Here is a 20,521-nt window from a genome sequence, read left to right as displayed (position 1 = left end):
AGACCCCGCAATGGCATTTCTGACTAAATCCCATGCTGCGATCATGTAATCACATTCTGGTGTTCAATTTATGGCTGATATTTAGACTGACATTTGTATCACTTCTCCATGATGTGACTTGAAATATGTCAGCGTGCGAAAAAAGAGCATTGTAGAGGCAAAAAAAAAAGGAGAGCAGGGAGTGAAAGGTTACCCTAAAGGAACATGATAAGCACTCTGAGAGAACAGTGTCATTTACAGACTCAACCAAGCTCTAAGGGTTTGAATCAGAGTATGATGTCAAGTGTATACTTTTTTTTACTGAAGTTTTTACGGGGCTTTAACCTTTGGGAGTCTCACTTCTCTGCAAAAGGGAGTTGAGATGACTCTGTGTAATGAGAACAAAGAGATAATGACAGTATTATGAATAAGTTATGTGCCCTAACAGGCAGTCTGTCTGTGCATGCATTTATCTGAGTGGGTTTGTGAAGAGACATCATTTCATAGGTAGAGATAAGGTTAGGTCATTTTAAACAGACTGTCAGGCCGCTGACAATTATGGGTTTGAGTTGTGTCGTGAGGTTGTTTTGTCAGATTTCTACACATCTATAATAGAAGTCGATTTTTTTGTGGATGGAATAAAGGCATCAGGCTGTTGAAACGAGTCCTCGCCAGAAAAATTACAGTGTTTTTGTTCAAACACAGTGTACCGTGTTTATATTTACCTGACAAGCAACCTATTCAGATAATGACTGTCTTCTCCAGAAAGAATGACAGCATTGGTTATCTGTTGGGGGATTACAACCTGTGACCTTTAGCGTGTACTGGAGCGTGAATCAGCTGGGATATATGTCAGTTCCTCCAGGTCTGATACCGTGGTACTTTGTCCGTAAACAGTGGAACGGCCCCCTCAGAATGGAAAGGACATGCTGCCGCTCCAGGTAAAGAAGGTTGTGTTGTTCTCACGGTCTTGTTCAAGAGTGTGGGCAAGATGGGGCACGGGTTTGACGGGTGGATCAGTAGAACATCGATCTGTCATGGAAGAAAGTCAGGTGCCATGATACTTGGTGGGGAACAGAGAACTGGCCTCGTCCTGTTCGCCCAAATAATTTTGAACCTTTCGGAGCATTTCCACCATCAGTTCAGAACACAAGATGTTCGTTCAGGTTTTCCTTGGGAACCATATTGATCATGTCGTATTCTACAAGTTGCTGCGCATTGTGCAACACCTTCTGTTGATGGCAACCTTGATTACAATGGTTCCACACTGACTGACTGGTGGGAACACGGGCTCGGTCCTACATCCCACAAGATTCCAAGGTTCTTGAATGCAGTCAGTTCAAGAACCAGTGTTTATTTGGTGGAAAAAGGTTCCTGTAAGGGGAGTGGTGAGCTAACTTTTTGTCACCCACTACCAATTCTACTTGGGTATCTCCTGATGCCAAGCATCACTGCTGTTTTTTTTTCCAAATTTAAAATCCTTGTACCTCCCTACAAGGAATTCATAGGGTGATTAGGGTTTGCTGTAGGTCTAAAATCTGAGTGAATGGCCTGCAGTCACTGACTGAATGCAAGAGACAGCGGAAACACAGAATTTTTAAAATGACATTGACAAACAAAGCATGTTAACTGTGGATGGTGTGGATGATACCCATCCAACATATCAATTTTGTGCCTTCCTGGTGTCTGGCAGACCCTTAGGGACAAGGTGAGGAGCTTTGACTTCCTTGGGGCACAACTGCTGCTCCTTTGCCAGTTGGAGAGTTTTGGTGCTTGATTTGATTAGGATGCCTCTCCAGGTGCCTTCCTGTGGTAGGTATTCCAGACACGGCCAACTGGGAGGAGATCCAGGGCAGATCTGATCCCCTGGGATCAGATCGTGAGGAAGCAACTAGCTAAAAGGGATTCAGGGCTGCTTTTCTTGACCTGCAACCACATCAATCCAGAAAAAAGTGGCAAAAAATGGTTGGGTGGTTCTTTACTGTTGTTCAGCTGCAATGTTTGGAATTTTGTGATATTGTACCCGTGCAAAAAGTTGGAGGTTGTGGCGCATGAAACCTATAAACTGTGAGATGTTGTAACTGGAGACAATTGGTTCGTGTCCCGTCTTCTTCCAACAGACCATGTTAGTCTCTTTTAACCATAAATTCAATGTTTATCTGACATTAACCAAGTAGTTTTAGTCATCTAAACTTATCCAGACCTCAACTGTAGAGTCTTTTTTGAAGACACAGAATGACCTTTTTAGTCTTGGTGAAATAAATGTTTATAGGGTCTCTTACAAGAGGATCCCTGACACCAAATCTAAAATGTATGTCATGTTTATGTGAGTGTAACTTTGATCCCATACGCCACAATCCAATAAAAAAAAATTGCAAAATGTAAACAACCATTAGAAACACTCCCCACCGCTGGATACAGCTTCAAAGTCATAACTGCTTATTTATCACACGCTGAGAAATATTTTCACTTTGTTCTCTACAGGGAGACAAACCAAAAAAAAAGGAAAACATTTTTTGCAACCTTTTGTCTTTCAACCACAAAACAGTGTTAGAAAGGATGATGGTTTGAGGGCCAACAAAAATAAAGTGTTTTTTTTTTTTCTTCAGTGATGAGAAATGTTAGGGAAAAAAAACACATTTCTCTGCTGGCACTAAACTACAGCGACCCTGAAGATCTGGACATTTTGTGAGTAGTGGGAGTACCATCTGGTTGATTCATGATAGTTTTAGAAATACTTACACTTATGTGAACTTTGCAATAAAATAACTGATACAATTTGTAGCTGATGAAATGACAACAAAGCAGAAAATGATGCAATGCTGGGAAGTGTTAAGCTGCTATAAAAATGTATTAATTGTGCACTATTATGTGAGTTGAACATAAAATCCCTAAAGCAATGTAATTCGCACTTCATGAAATGGCGACTGTTTTGCATGTTTGCCCATAAAATGTCATTTAAATATGAAGCAGACATCTTTGATTGCTGCCAGTTCGCACTTTAAAACAACATGCAGCCGTCAGCATTGCTTTTAATGTGTAGGAGGAAGCTGTACAGCCGAATGTGTGTTTCACTCACACACCGAGGCAGGTCAGTCCAAGGGCCTCCATTTTCCTGCAAGGACTATTCAGCCGGGGATATCGATGTCCTTGTGATGGTGTTAAAGCAAGAGATTGCAGCCAACGGCAACACACACAAAACTCACTAATGCCACACGCTTTTTTTTTTCTTTTACAGGTTTTATTTTCCTGAAACTAATCCACAAATGTTAATAGTTTGGACAGAATTGCTTACAAAGCCTTAACAGCGACGCAGAGCTTAAGTGCTGACAGGGGTAGAAACGCTCAAAGCTTGTCTCATGCCTCTCACGAACATCAGACATGTCAAACTTGCATTTTTATTCGCCTCTTGTACAGCAGCAGTGGATAGATGAGAGGTATAGCTGCTTCCAAAAATATATCTTGTCAAGATAAATCCCTTAAAAGACTGATGGAGATGAGGCTAGCCCCCTTCCTGGTAAAAGAAGATGCATTTAACAGTCTTATTGTTCTTAATATCCCTCAACATTTTACACTGTGGTACTAAAACACTTTCATTTAGGGCAGTAAAGTCAAGATCTGCCCCTGAGCTGGACCTTTGAACTTCTTGATGTTGCAACTATGGTTTATGGAGCCCACTCAAACTGCTAGAACTTCTTAGAAGAACCAGAAACACAAAACTATGAAAAAAGGATAATGTGCTGCAGTATGTGTTCTGAGTTTCCTCAGCTAGCCAAGAAGTCTAGCTCATTTTTCATCGGGAAGAATGCCTGCAGGAAACACCATATCCCATTTTATGGATAAAGTAGACAACACAGGTGTTACACTTAAGTAAGGCTGTGTTAAGTTTACATTAGAGGCCCCAAAAATGCACTTTGGCTGCCCGATTTAGGGCTTGGTGGCCTATCAAGGCAGTGGTTAGGAATGTTAGTGTCTATCCCTGCACCTCTGGTTGCCCCCAGTGCAAGTTCAAATGAGGTTGTGTTGAATGTGGAGTTTCCGGCTGAGTAGCAGAAAATGTGCACATATCCGAGTAAAGTCACCATGTGTGCTGTCATTGTGCCCTGTGTTAGTGTCTACGGAGCAGCCCCAGGGTCTGTCTCTACATGACATTGTCACTACACCATGTCTCTATGGTTAATGGTTAGATTAAATGCTATTTTCAGATGGATTTACACTCTAAATCCACATAATAATTTAGCGCTTCTATGTCCAGACAAAACATAATGAAATGTACTAATTCATCTTTGAAATGCCGCGTTTACCAGCTGGCAATAATTGCCAAGCAGACATTCAAGTGCAACTATCTTTTTAGAAAAGGCTTTGCCAGACACAGCCATTATGATACCCTCGGTGCAGAAATATTTTTTTTTTAATGGTTGCCCCCGCATTCTGTGCTTTGAATATGATTTTGACTTTGACTGACACAATGTTTGAAGTGTCCTTTAGATTTCGCAGAGCGCCGTGTTGTTAATCAAAAGCTTTAAAAACGAGCTTTGGATTATTTTTAGGGGTACTTAAAGTGCTTGAGTGATGTCGCTGAAAATTTCACAAAGACAAAAAAGTGCCAAATCAGTGTGGAGCAGTCATTGTTAGCACATTTGGCATATGGTGCTGTCACATTATATTCTCTTTTCTTATGCTCCCTGTTCAGTGAAACGCAAATTCTAGGGACATGGATTCTGAAAGGCATTAAGGATAGAAAACTCTGTCATCCTTGAGGCAACTGCCACCTCAAAAGTCCCATTGCATCGACTATGTATGATGTACCTTTGGAGATTTTTAGGCATCCAGTGGACCAAGTGGTCTAAGTGCCCGATGACGCTAGAAAGTTGCAAAGCGAAAGTCGTTTTTTCTTCCTTGAGGTGGTGCTGGAGGCCGTGGTGGCGTACTTAGTACTTTAAAACTTTGGTAAAAATGGATGGAAAGAGGAAAGCTCTACTGGTGTTGCTTTTCACTTGGTAACCAATATGATAGTTTCCATTTTGGACTTAAAGGTCAGCACTGTCAAGACTGTTCATGTTTGGACTGCGGATGTGGGGGTCCTGGGTGGGGACCAAGGGTGGGGGGGGGGGGGGGCAGTGCCGCCTGGTGGATATTTACCCAAAATAGAGATGACTGACATTTTAACAATGATCTTCTTTGTCACATGAACGACGTGTCTTTTATGTGCCTTCGTTGTCACGGCCAGGTCCTTCCATGTTTCACAGTTTCCTTGAAGGCAGCGCCCCCTGCTGGGCTGTAATGGGTGATGTCAGTCTGTGTGGCCAAACACGACCTCTACGACCTCTATGAATGAGTCAAATTCATATTTAGTTTCAGAGTGTCCAGTGGTTTTCTCATAAACAAACAATAGTTATGTTTACACTCACTGTTTCTCATGAAAATACATTTCCTCACACTTTAACCATTTGAGCGCTATTTTCTATTAGCGGAATAGCATGAAGCTTTGCAGGCAAGAATACAAAGAAAACACATAAAATACATATTTAAAAACTTAAAAATAACTGCCTCATTGCACAGCCAGTGGTCATAAACTCCACAGGCAGTGATGGGTAAAGTATTTATTTGATTTACTGAAGTTAAATTAAGTAATTAAATTAATGTTCAAATCAAATTTCTCCCAACATCACAGTCACCTATCCTGTCACTCAGTAGTACGTCACGATCCAGAAGCTAGATGCTCCACACATTTCCTTCAGTACATTAGAAATTCAATGTATTTGGGGATATATGTTTTTTACTGGATTGGGATGGTGTTAAACATTGTAATTTGAAAAGTAACTACTAACTGAAGCTGTCAGACGGTAAAGAGAACAATATTTGCCCCTAAGATGTCATGGAGTAGAAGATTAATGCTGCCTTAAATTTATACTTAAGTACAGACCTTCAGTAAATGTACATAGTTACATTCCACCACCGTTCACGGCGTGGCTTTTTAACTGACCCTCTTAAAATAACAGCTGGCCTCAGTCTGGCCACGGTGGTTTAAATGGGCCAGAACAGCCATTGGTCAATGGAGTGTCGAAGGTGAATTGATTGTGGTCCAAAATGGTGGTGTGAGAAAATGCATGTAACAGAGTTGGAACCCAGCCAAGGATATTTTTCCTGCATTCCCCATCGCTCGAGACAGCTTACAGTCTAATAAAGCCGAAATGCCACAAAATCCTTAAACCCAAGCCTCTGTGTGTGCTCTGGTATGAAATAAGTAGTATATAAAAAGAAAAGGTAACACTTTATTTGGAGAAGCATGCATAAGACTGCATAAGATAAGATGCATAAGATTCTTCAGTCTGTGAATGTTTAGGACAGGTCAGTTATGTCATTTTTAATGACATAATTTGTGGTTGTTGATGACAACTTGACATTTTTCAAACCAATTAGGCAATTGTCATGACAACTTGACATTATCAAACTTGAAGAAACTGTTTTGGTTTATGCTTTAACATGACATTAGACTGACATATGAGACCATTATAAGCGTGTTATGAACATTTTCCTCGACTTCAAGTAATGTGAATGTAACAGTCAAGCCTTCATAAAGACTCCTTCGTGTTCATTACAGGGCTCATGACATGGTTTACGACAGTCTTATGCAATATGTAATTAAATACATAAATTCATAAAGACTCATTCATGTTCATGACATTTGTGATGACATGGTTATGACAGTGTCATAGCAGTCTTATACACCCATTCAAATTAAGCAATACCAAAGAAAATAATACACTGAGCTCATTTGGACTTTTTTTTTTCATTCAGAAATTTGAAAGTCAACCATGGATCTCAGCAGACAGACTAGATTGCATTGGTGTGATTAAAGCTGCAAATTATTTTAAATTGTGTAGTATTCAGTTTTCTGCCAGCGCTGACACATTTCAATTAATCACACAAGTCACACCACGACCAGATCCAACATGTCCGACCACTCGGGGTACAGCATGATCAGTCTGTGCCCAGTTGGCGCCACACTGTACATTCACAGTCACTCCCACATGGGCGTGACATATGGCAGCCAGACGGCGTTTTTACATCACCTGTAAGCTCTCTACCGCCGTGACATGTTGTGGACGTACTGGAGGCCTGCAGTCGAGGAGGATTGTGGGACATCAAGATATGGGGAAAGTCAAGCAGAGCTGGGCGATAACGCTTGTTTGTTGTTCCTTGGCCACATGCACACTCACACACTGAGAGATGAGAGTGTATTAATTGTCACCCGCTGGCTAGTTCTGAACACTGCAAACACACACACACACACACACACACACATGCTCTTGACTGACTGTTCCAAAGTCACCTGCTGCTCCCTCCCCCCCCTCCCACCCCTTCGTCTCTCTGTTTCTCTCTCTCACGCTGTCTTCTTCACCTTTGCACCACCTCCTACCAACTGACACACACACACACACAAAAACACACATGATGGCGCACCACACACCGCCTCCTTCTCATGTCTGGGCAAGGACACAGTCAAGCTGACTCACCCAGAATTGAGCTGTCATCTGTGTCACCTCGGGCTTGTGTGCGTGCGCGCGTGTGTCCCTGTGTGTGTCTTTTGTGTTGTGTGTGAGCGTCACCTTGGGCTGGGAGTGTACTGTGGGAGGTTACTGTCAACATGCGCAAGCTGGGGTGTACGGGCAGAGGCACAAGACTTGATTTGATCATCATCTCGGAGACAGAGAGAACATGACTAATGTGCCTGCATGTTCCTTGTGTATGTGTGAGAGAAAGTCCTCCTGGTTTTCAAAGAGCATGCCCCCTCCTACACATTCACGGCTAGGGCTGGGTACTGCTCACATTTCAACCATTATGGTACCAATACTTGTACCTGGGCCTCGTGCTTTATTCTCTCTGTAATTTATTTCTAAGAATTTATTACTTACTCAGAGTATTTTACACACCTCACCTCCCTTTAGTGCTGTGGCGACAATCGAATCACCGCTATATCCGTCTCATGTCATGTCTACCAAGGGAATTGAGCTTATTACCGTCATCACTGCAAACTTTATTTTGAAGGGTCAATGTCATGTTGACACCAACGCATGGATCTATTAATACGCCTAAGGATTAGACTTTTCTTAGTCTTGAGAAGCTGCAATGATAACTAACTGACACACCGTAACCTGAACTGTACATTTACTGCCAGATTGACAGGTCATTGCAAAGTTTAAGTTTCTGTTTTTTTAAGTTTTCTACATCGGTTTCATGCTAAGATTTCGGACATACTAATAAATCTCACTTTCACGCGCAGTCACTGAGTGTTGGCTAACACTAGCAAAAATACTAAGCCAACCAAGAGAGTGAAAAAAGCCCAGTTATTTCCAAAAACATACCATACTTGCAACTTCTTTTGATTCCCTATCACCCTAACCCACTGTGACATCAAGCAGTTGTAGCATCAGTCTCTCTTCCTCTTTTTTTCTATACTCTCTTACTGTCCCATGAATTGGTACTCGGTTGTACCAGTATAATTCGGTCAGTACTGAATTGGTACCCAGCACACAAACACACTCAAGCACTTGTGTGTTACATGCACAGAGACGAAGCAGGGTTGCAAACTAAATTAATTACCAGAAAAAGTAAAGAAAAGAAGATTCAAAGCATGCCTGCAGGGGAGCATTAATTCAGAAGGGTTTAAAGTTAGCTGGCCCCTGAATGCACCATGCAGTCACACCTGGTATGGGCAGACTACCCTGCCTTTGTCTGGTCCCTCAAACACACATACACACACGTACGCAAAGGCAAAACCTTTCCTACGAGCATCTGGGCAACAGACAGGCCTATTAGCCCACAGGGCTTCGCAGTGCCAAAATAACAACTGCAGCATATGCCTGCGTAATAATTGCATTAATGTTGAACATGTCTCTCCGGGGGGTTGCTGTGGTTGACGACTTGGGGGAAATTAAAGCTTGTTCTTGAAAGCATGAAATTAGAATTTTGTAAATGTTGGAATGGAAGAGGGTACAGCTAATGATCACTAACTACATAGTAATGGATGAAGAGTTCATTTTCCAAAATGCCGGATGTTTGTGCTGGAAAACAGATCATTACCTGGAGCCGTGTGCTTAATATCTCTATAATGCAGAGCTTCCAAATGTGACGCGCTCTCACTGTCAGCCCAGGAAATCCTACAACCATTTTCCAATTCATGCAAGTGGCGCCATAATTGTTGAAATGCATTTCCCTACCTTCCAGGGGCCCATTAGTTTCAGCTCATTTTAGTACGCCATCAAAATCAAACTCGCAGAGCCTTGAAACTTGCTCTACGCGGCTAATGCATCATAATGAAACCCCCGTGTGCACAGGTTTTTTTTTTGTTAAAGTCACTTAATTTTTGGAGTGTTTAAAATGGCGGAGCGATCTGTGACGGCTTCCTGGTGGTGCATTCAAGGTCTGATGGCAGAGCTTCGCTATTCAGCTGCCACATAGCACTGAATCCATGTGCTGTGATGTTGCAAAAGAATATCAGACATGAATGTTCTAAAGAACTGTCATAAATGTGACAGTTGTTGCTGACTTCATAGTGGAAGACAGTTACAATATCTGGTTCATAGGGCTGCCCTATGCCCTGCTTCAAAACAGCTTCACAAAAACAAGACTTATCACGATGGATGATGATACATACTTACAAATTAACATAATAACTTGCTCCTCAATGGCTTCACGGTTCCTAAACCTGCTCCGTCTTAATTATCCCTGGACTCAGAGTCCTGTAGATTTGCTTGGTAAAGTTACTGTAATCCCAGTCATCAAACTGGCCTCCATCAGGCTGTTCCAGTCTAATAGGACTGCTAATTGAGTTAACTAGTTAAATGGCAGCTACAGTTAGCCGCAGTGCACGGGTGACTTACCATAAAATGGTAGTTGTTGTCCTATAGTGGAATGAAATTTGACTGAAAAGGAGGAGCGACGACACAAAAATGAACTGCTGAGAAGCATGGAATAACATGTAGGAGGAAGATGAGAAACAGACAGACAAAAATTAAAGTTACACATGAGCTGATGTATTAAAATTTAACGCCAAATTAATTGCAAGGCTCGACAAATTAATATGATGTAGGCGGCGTTTCACAGAGTTGTCTAACTCTACAAATGAAAAAGAAAATACCAAGATTTTTGAAGGGAGTCTGTGAACTTTCTCCCCAAAGAAGTATATTGCGCTTGTTGCTTTCTGTATTTCTAAAATTTAACATGTTTTTGGACATAAATATCTCAGCAGATAAACACTTGCACACATATTAGTGCCACAGCTGCTAGCATTATAGTGCTGCCAGTGATAGTTCTGCAAAATGTATATATTAAGGCTATTAATATTTAAACGCAGCAGCTCTGCTCTTCTTCTGCATATTTGAATATATGCATTTATGCATTCAAAGACCTATAAACATCAGTCCCTATTTATCCAACATGAAAAACTCAACTAAAGTCCACAGAGAGGCACTGCGAACATATAAGGCTGCATATCTATTTTAATTATTTGAAATCTGAAATGGGGTGGAAACTATTGCAGCCATAGTGAAAGCTTTGCTGTGTGTCTGCGGCCGTAACCACTTATCAAACAGCTCTTTATTAAAAATTGCAAAGTGGATTGTTTCCACCAACAGCTAAAATTTTTCTGTAGTATTTGAGGGTCCTTTTAAATGCCGTTCAAGTGTGTTTAATTTCATTTTAGCAATACGAGTTCACCTCTGAAGTGTTTCGATTGGTCTTGACTGACGCGCGCTTCTATTCCAGGCCTTACAGGACCAGTTTTTCTCAGCATGCATCAGTAGGAAATAAAATGTAATGCAACGTGACATCAGAACTGTGAATGAATGTCAAAGCACCAGCAATATAATAGTATAATTTTGGACGGGCAGTTGATAAATTATACTATTATTCCTGCTGTGTAACTAATGCCTCGCCTCAGACTTCAAAATCATGCCAAGCTGCATCAGAGGTAAAGCTCACATAGGCGTGTATTTTTTTTATTTGTTATTTTTCTAATCAGAGAATGACAAGCTTGAGCAAATAACTAGCTGGGAGCTGATTATAAAAAATCCTAGCCTGGCTATACCCAAATGAGGTTGTTTTGAAGATACAGAATCATTGCAGCGTGGGGGGAAAACGTGCTCAAAGGGCGTTCTAACATCCTGTCTTTATGATAAACCATTTAGCATGGCGAGGTAGATGGTAGCAGGTATGGCAGACAAGCCGTTGCCCCCAAAAGATTCCATTTAGTGGCTACATCACCTTGTGAAGTTACAAATTGTTTTTATGCCCCGCAGCTAAACATAATGAAGATTCAAGGCGTGCCAGGGAACGCGCTGATGTGTGTCCAAAATGCTCACACGAGCGAGGGAACACGTGCACTCCAGATACCGGGGCGTGCACGCACACACACACACACACCGTCGTCCATGCAAATGCCCGCGTACCTTCTGTAGCCGCGCCTCGCGCACGTGCACACATCTCTTTGCCTGGTGGACATTCATTAGGATGCAGAGTGGAGGGATAATGTGGTTTAAGCAATCAAGGAGCTGGCAGACCCGTTCCCCTGCTGAATTAAAGATAAGTCCAAACACCTTGAGAGACCAGATTATAGGCCCGTATGTGGATTTGGACCAAAGTAGCCAAACTCGTGTGTGTGTACAGTATGTGCGTGTGTGTCTGTGAGCAGATATGTGGACTGTTTGCACACATGTACGGTATTAGACAAGATCTTTGTGGATTATTCGGGGAGGAATGTGATAACATTTACATGTGTTGCACATGCAGGAATAATCTTCTATAAAAAGGACACAAACATTCTTGATATCTTCCAGGTGGATGGTATTGAAAATGAGTTTTATTTAAACTATTCAGTTCAATTTATTATTCATTGCAAACACATGCAGCATAACACAGAAACACATACATAACAACAAACACATTAGACTGTTTTGCACCAAGGAGTATTTTTAATGAGTAAATTAAAAATTAAGCACGCTAATCTCAGTTTAGTAAATGCAAGTTTGATTTAAACTGAAATTAAATAAGGTTTTAGCAGTATGGATATATGGAATAATAATCTAGGCCTAAATAAATGGATAAAAAATAAATCTGAGTAATGTTGGGACCTGGTAGGTATAAATGAGGGTGTTGTAACATAACGATACATGGTTTGTTAGTTCTAGTCAGCTAAAAGGTTAACAAAACATTACATTATTTGCCAGCTAGCTAAAGGGATAAAAGAAAAATGTTTAGAATTAATACTGGATCACATCTTAAATTGGAGTTTAAAGTTTTGGTGTAACAGAAATCGTTTAATCTAGGTTTAGAGCAAAAATTAAAGTGAGGTTTAAACAGGATTTTAAATGTAATCTTTCTTAATCTTTAGCTAGTTTTTAAGGTTGGTGCAACATAAAAACATATTAATTTAATCAGATTTAAAAATTAACCCAGTGTTGAATGAATCCAGTGAATTCATGCAGTCATTTGCACTTTGAACATCTATCTTCAGAACTGGACAAATGTGCATCGACCTGACCGTGTTTTAACCATGTTAGCATCCTACCACAGTTATTTATCATCACGAGCTGTATCAGATATATTCAGGAAACAAATGTACTGTATACTTTAGGATACACATCATCAGAACAAGTTCCATGTTTTTCAAGATTAGATTTTTTCCAAACTGGCACTTGCATTAAAACTAATTTAAAGTTTTGCTCTGTGTGAACATTTGACACTCTTAACCCAACCAAATGATTGTGGAACCTTGCCAGACAAAAACGAGAGAAGCCAAATTTGCAAGGCTTACACGAATGCTAAAATTTTCCAGAGGTCAATGTTTAGGCATCAACAGTTTTGCTTGCATTTGTGTGGGCTTGTTCTCATTCTGTGCATTTACTTGATATGTTGAGGGCGTGCACTTTTGTTCCTGTCAGTGCACATCGATGCACATTTGTCTGTTTTGTGGTTTATATGTGCACTTGCTCACTGCAGCATGTATACCATTCAAAACTTATAAAGAGAAGCGAGCATGAGCTATGTATGGTTTATCCAGTAGGATCAGGGCTGCTCAGCTTCATGAACGTGTGTGTCATTTTGATAAATAGACCTTGGTGGTTTCTTGTGGTCGAACATGGACAGGCTTTTCTGCCTTCCACCCTCCACTGCTCAGTATCAGATAACAACCACAACCGACTTCAGCTGGCTGCACAGGCTGTTCCCCTGAACATACCAATAACCTCACAGAGCATCTTTCAAAACAAGCTTAGCAAGAGTTACAACTTGTTATTTAGTTGGATTTAATTGTATAGCATGAAAGAATTGGTGTCATCCACACATTTAAGGAGAAACGGAGGATTTACCGGCTTTCACAGGAATGTACAACCGTGTATCATCTGCATACAGAGATGGGAGTAAGTCATCAACATGCAAGTCCAAGATTGAGCCCTGAGAAACGCCATATCTGACAGAAACTGAGTTACGATTGGAATAAAACTGTCGAATGAAATTAATTATTTAAAAAGAATGAAACAGCACAGCTTCAAGAAAAAAGTGAGGCCGTCTTATCTTGGCTTGAAATGTGCGAACATCTTTGCTGCTAAACTCCCTTTGCTGTAGTGTTTCTGTTGCATCACTTGCCCGCTACTGTCAGTTTGTCCTGTTGACGCAATCTCTTTTATTCTGTCACAAAATACACGAGCGAGCACACACGTGCACAACAGATTCAAGTGATTCCATAGCAGAACAGGAAAAGCACCACTGCGGTGACGCTTTGGGCGAACACGTCATTAGCTTTAATGTGCTACGATACACGTGATTACTTTTTTTATTCAGTGGATGTTCATTTATGGTAAAGTGGAGGTAACTGGTATACAGGTTACCTTGGAAACTAGCCCAACTGCAACGTCTAAGCTTCAAAAGAAATGTCAATCAAAATGTTCCGTTCAAGTTCAGTTTAATTACGCTAACCTTGCTGTATTTAAAGCGGGAACATGCTGATTTGAGCGGTCAAAGAAAGGCTCCACTCTTCTCACAATGTAAAACTCTGTAGAACTAATCAAGGTCTAAATAATATATCACATAACATGCGGACACACTTTCAAGTAGTCCTTGAGTCTCACCGCTGCAAGTTAAGAAGAAATCACTGTTTGAGATCAAAGATGAAAAGTCACAGAAAAAAAAAAACCTCCACATGCATGAGTCTACATTTTATATCCTCTTTTGAGTAGATTATGGTGAGTGATGCAACCGCTGAGTAATTCATCATTACCAAATGAATTGATACCTTGAGATAATGACTGTCATTAAATGTGACCACGGTTGAGACATCTGGTATTTATTGTTAGAGACAGTCTTTCTCAAAGCTAATCCAGCTTCTGTAAATCAATTTGCTTTCAAAGAGGACCGTTCTTGTGTCTTACTGTCAAAGCTCAGTACTTCTTTGAGTCATCTTGACTCAAATATATTGTTTCATGTATGTTTTAAGTAAATAACTTTCATTAAACTTCAGTGAACCCAGCCTCACCCTTAAACAGCAGGTGAATAAATCCATGGCGCTGTCCGTGGTGCTGAAGCAGCAGCCTGAATTGTAACTGTAATGTTTTTCTATGAGTTTCATCTTGGAATATCAGCAGATCAGCAGCTCCCATCTTCTGCAGGGAGCCATATTTAGCTTATATAACACTTAAATAATAATTTGAACTGATATTGATGTTTATAGGTGGCTAAAATACATTATGTTTTGTTGCTGTTTGCCCACAGCAGTATGTTGGTGCTCTATAGTAAATACACTGACTTTCCATAAGTACCTCACACAACCCTGCTTTAAATAAAAAAAACAACAAACTCTCCCTTTAAAATGCCACACTTCAAATCTTTTAAAGGCACATACGTTTTGGATTAGGGTTTAAAGCCACTGACCGCCACGCTATGCATCATAGTTTCAACGGTCGAAGTCAACTGGCATGACTTTGCCCACCTACTACATCCCGTGTGCACATGTGCACTTTTTGTGGGTCACTGTGTGTGTCTGTCTGAGCGTGCGCGTTTGCATGTGTGTCTGCGCGTTAAAGAATTAAAGGGTTATCAGTCTTTATTTCTCTAAACTGGGGCAGGCCGCATTATGTAAAGTGCTGAATTATATATCAGATCTGCCTGCACGTCGGTTTGGCCGAAGGGAGAGTGGCGAAAGGGAGACACAAAAACACACACAGATCTGCACACGGTCTTGTTATCTCCCCTGAATAGGCGCACACAGGATGTCTTCTTCTTTGTATCTATTACACACATAGATGCAGCACATATGTAGCGTATATTGTCTTATGTATAACCTCGCCGCGCGCACACACACACACACACACACACACACACACACACACACACACACACACACACACATGCTCTACAGTACGTTATCTCACACAGGCACACTCAGGCTGACAGATGGGAGCACCAGATGATGAGCGCCACCAGATTTGTGTCTCACGGTGGGAGCCATCGCTGACACCATTTAAGCTGAGAGAACACTCAGGCTTACATTAGCACCCTAAACGTCTGTGTGTGTATGTGTGTGTGCACGCATGACTGTATGTGTAGGTATACATTGTCTAAGGCAGTGGTTGTCAAACGTTCTGAAACTTTTTCACCTCTAAACTGACACAAATTAGACTCCAGTAAATTACTTTTTTTCATTTATAGTTATTTATAATGATTATAAATGGACATGTCTGTGTGTGTAATATGTACATTGAGCTCCAGAGGCATATAGACAGTTGATTTAGAGTGTGTGTTTTAGCATCTTGGGCTAATGTTAACATATTAATTCTTGCACATACACACACATGTGGACAATGCATATGCCCACATAGACAATTCAGAGTCAACTATGCAAATGAGCAAGTGGGGTTTGACATTCTCTGCTTGTTCAAGCTGCTTTCATCTTGGCAATAAAGAACAATGACCTATTAGCAAACCTCTCAAGCACATTGGGCTCCCTGGGCCGGCTTTGCTCGGGCTATTTGCTCACTCTCTGTGTTTCTGCCTCAACCCTCCCTCCTCCACTCTTTTTTTTTTCTTTCTGTCTTTCTCACTCTGCCTCTTCACCCTCTCACTCCCTGTAGACCCCGAGACTGAGCAGCCAGCCTTTGAGACGGGCTGAACTTAACCAAACTAATCTTTAGAAGGAAGAAGAGGAACAACCGCCTTCCTCCTCTTCTTCTTCTTCTCCTCTTGAGACACTGCTGACATTTCGCTATGAGAAAGTGTGTCATATTGGAAGGGGTGGGGGGGCGGCACTGAAAGAGAAAAGAGTGGAGCGCTGGAGAGTTGTCTCAACTTAGAGTGCAAAATATTCCGCAGGGACCTGGCTCCCACATTGTAGCCTGGCAGCTCTCAATGAGCTCTCACTGGCAAAATAATGACCTCTCGCCCTCTGATAATATCCCATTGTGCGCCAACGGGGGTTTCAAGTCACTACCCGTAGCAACTGTTGCAAAGTGGTTTGAGACCTTACAAGTGGTTAGACATTGTTCTCTTGACCAGAAATGGATTTTCTTACTTTTCTTTGAACTGATATTTTTATTTGACCTGTGCCACTGCGGAGTATTTTTTTGAGTTTTACACTGCTTAATAATACAAGGAGCTGTGTTATATTTACATTATGCATTAAGGCTAGTTTGAAGTTTACTTTCTGTAAATTGTATAACAACTATGGCTGCAACTAACAGTTATTTTCATTACTGATTAATCTTGTGATTCTGTTCTTGATCAATCATTTAGTTTCTGCAGTAGAGCATTTTGCAGCTAAAGAGCCAGATTTTTCCCTCAGGAGTTCGTAGACACCGAAACGTGCTATTATGAATCCCACCGCTTTTCTGACCCACCTGTTCCTGCCTCTGATTGGCTGATCCTGACAGTCTTACCCTCACCCAACCCAATCTCAGTCCTCGTGCCTAAATCTAACCAACCCAACCAACGATGGCCAATCAGAGGCAGAGTAAGATGAGTCTTACCAAGAACTGAGCTAAAAGAGAGTGAGTACTGGACATACACTCACGAGGTGGACAGAACGATGACTCCAAATTAATGATAATGTTGCTCCGTGTTTGCTAACAAGTTCCCTTATTGTTGCTATAGTGTTTACACTAATGGTCATGCGTCTCTCGTTAGCTGGACTGAAATCTGAATTCCATTTTGCTCATATGAATTGGAAATTAGTTTATAGGATGCCAATAATGCATGTCTTATTTGCATGGTTGGCTTGCTGTGGATCCTGGAACAATATGCATATATTAGGAAAAGTAACAGTCATCGTTTTGAAGCGATTGATCCAATTACATGTGTAACTACAGATGTTATTTTGTGAGAGCTCTGCAAGGCTGAGCCACTGCGAGCAAGTTCCAGTCGGTTTATGATTTCCCTCCCAGTCCGTCCAATATTTTCAACTGGTGTCTGGCAGACACACTGGGATGCCCACTCTGCCAGAGAGGAGCATTGCACCCAAGTGCTGAGGGCAATAGCAGGTGCCATCTGCACAGGGAAAGTCATCGGTAAACAACTGCACCCAACGAGGATGGCAAGTGACTTTGCTAAGGAAGGGGAGAAGCTGGGCAAGATCGCTGAGCGGGGTTTGTGCCACTGCTCATGGCTGGCAGCTGAAGGTTGACTCCAGAAGGTAGCTCAAGTTCCCAGACGCCATCACAGAGACCACACTCAGGCTAGATAATAGCACTGATGTCTGAAACAGCGAGGCAAGCGGCCCTGCTGGAATTGACTGTCCCCTGGGAAGACTGGATGGAAGAGATGCAATCAAGTGTCTGTGCAGGACCTACACATTCATAGTATCACAGGGCCGCAATGGAAGAGAGCCATCAGGAACATCATTAATGGCTTAAAGAGAGCTGTGGATCAAAAGGATTGACATGTGGACCCCAGATGCTACTTGGACACAAGCAGGATAATCTTGTTACTGGAGAAACTAGGAAAATTAGTCCAAAGTAGTATTTTATCAAAGGCTAATGTTTTGATACCAGATGCATCTTCATAAGTGACTACTGTTTCAACACCAGATGTGTCTCATCCAACACATCTGCCGCTGAAACGTCCAGTTTACTTTGGACTAATTTTTCCAAGTTTCAAATGGCCAAAATTGGCAAAAAAAAAAACAACAAAAGTAGTTGTGCGAAGAGGGACTAAAGACAGCTCAAACAGGAAGTTCAAGCCCCGTCTGCTTTCACACCTCCACACACCTGGCTGGTCGCACCACGAGGTGGGCGTAATTGTCGAGATGTCTGTTTTGGAAAGTTAGGAAGATTGTCAGGCGCACCTCCCACCTGATTCTTCTTCCGAAAAAAGGGACGTTTCAGATGCTCATTGTCTTGGACAACCAAGACATCCATACTGACAGCGGAAAGAATGAAAAAGAGACATCCTGATCCCTCACACCAGACAAGGACATGGTATGCGGAGTTCGCTTGTGGACTGAAAGATGCATTTCTTGTGAGAATAGTAGATAATTCCAATCAATTGGCTTTTTATCTGTCCGTACTGAGTCATGATAACATTTTTATATTCTTTTCTTTTATGCAAGTGAATTGCTTTCTCTCTCACACTTTAATGTCCTCTGTGAATAGTTTCTTGTACGTTGGGGTGTAGCAGAGTGCTAAGGTTAACAGTCTTTTATGCTTGTATTGTTCACATTCTAAGGATAATATCACCTGCTGGCCCTATAAACTAAATCATAATATTGAATGGTAGGCTGCCCTTCTCTGCAACTCTGAATGGTAAATGGAAGTTTGTTGGGCATGTCGAACAGTTTAGGGGAGCCTTTCGCCATTGTCCGTGCACAATTTCATTTGTGCAAACTGCCAGTCCACACCTCTCTCCCCCTCGCTCTCCGCCTTTCTCGCCTTTCAAGCGCACATGCTTGCTTGCTCCTGAAATGGCTCTCTGAAGGCCCCATAGCCGTGTGTCTCTGCAACAGTTGTGATTTATGCCCCGGTGGAAGCCATCTCTCTATGGACTGTATCGGACTATGAATGTCAGTTCCAAGCCGTGCCAGCTCCCATCCATCACCTGAAAAACAATCTGACAACAGGCCTGAGTTCAAGCACAGGTTCTCACTTCGCCTGCTCAGAATCCTGCACAGAATAATGTCAGGCATAACTTCATCCGGAGCACTGAGTATGAAGATGAAGATCGACTTGGAACAAATACAAAATGAGAGTTTCAATCCAAAGGTAAACCTAGAAATAAAAACTAATTAATACTGCTGCTCTCATGGTACATTTTACCTAAATGCACAAAATTTGGGAGCCACGTGCAGCCATTTTGAATTTACTGTGCAATTTTAGGACCTTTTTTGCCTTTTCTCTTAGACAGTTAATCAGATCAACTTCAAGCTGTATCAGTAAAATCAAAAGACCTTTGCAATTTTAAATGGTCAAACTTTTGAGTTTTCGTAGCACCACATACTGGACATGAGGTGACGTTTAACTCCTTCGTGCAGTGTCCAAAAGACCAGGTCCATCCGGTGCTACTCGCAGCTTTAATTTTGGTTGCAGTCTCGAAGGTTATATTTGTGCGAAAATAAATCTGTAACTTTTCAATTTCAACACAAATCATTTTGTGTTCACACTCATAACTTTCAGTTCTCAGGAAAAAAACATCATGGAGACAAAATGTTCCCTTGACTCAACACCTCAAAATAAAAAATGTTATATAAATATTTAGTGGCAATTTTATGAGACTGAACTACTATACAATAAATTGATGATGCTACAGTATTCCAGTGCACATAATGCAAAAACAGAGAAGCTCAGACATTTATAAATGGCCTTGTGCTCTATGTTAAGTTGTTCAAGCTATGCCTCTTCATCTGAAGAGGAATATTCATCAAAATAAGCTCTCTTACCCTGTCACTTTCGGCACCACGACTAATGGCCTGTTCAATGCAACCGGCATTAATGTTGGATTGGAAGATGAGAAGCCAGGAATCCACCACCCCCAAATCCCTGAGATTATTCACAAACCCTGAACCACCAGTATGTAACATTTAGTGGCATCAAGCAATGCGTTTGTAGATTGCAACCAACTAAAAATCGAACATACTTTTGTAACATACTATCAATACATACCCCTCAATCTTGCACCCTGCACCTTTTTAACTAAACGTAAAAATATTTTAGGCTTATCTTTGGCGTGACTTTTTTTATGTGATAGAAGAGAAAGTGGAATTTACCATCTACAGCTGCGATTAATGCTTTATGAACCAGATGCTAATTGAACCTGTGGCGGTCCCCAGTCAGTCCGTTCAGACCTACAGTATGAAATGTTTTCTCACAGGCTCTACAGAGCTAAGATTTCTGTGCAGAGATTAATTATGAAAAGCCGGGGTGATCTACATTAACTCTGTACTTAATATACTCCTGCAGTAAGATCTCAGGCCTCCTTGATATTCAGTAAGATGGCACTTTTGATTTCTAAATCTGGCCTCAAAATTAATTTTATTTTCTATGCGCAAGTGTACATGACATTT

This window comes from Lutjanus erythropterus, chromosome 24, assembly GCF_056507025.1.
Source record: "Lutjanus erythropterus isolate fLutEry1 chromosome 24, fLutEry1.hap2, whole genome shotgun sequence".
NCBI classification, from domain to species: Eukaryota; Metazoa; Chordata; class Actinopteri; order Lutjaniformes; family Lutjanidae; genus Lutjanus; species Lutjanus erythropterus.
The sequence above is the reverse complement of the archived record's forward strand: the minus strand, read 5'-3'. Positions refer to the sequence as shown.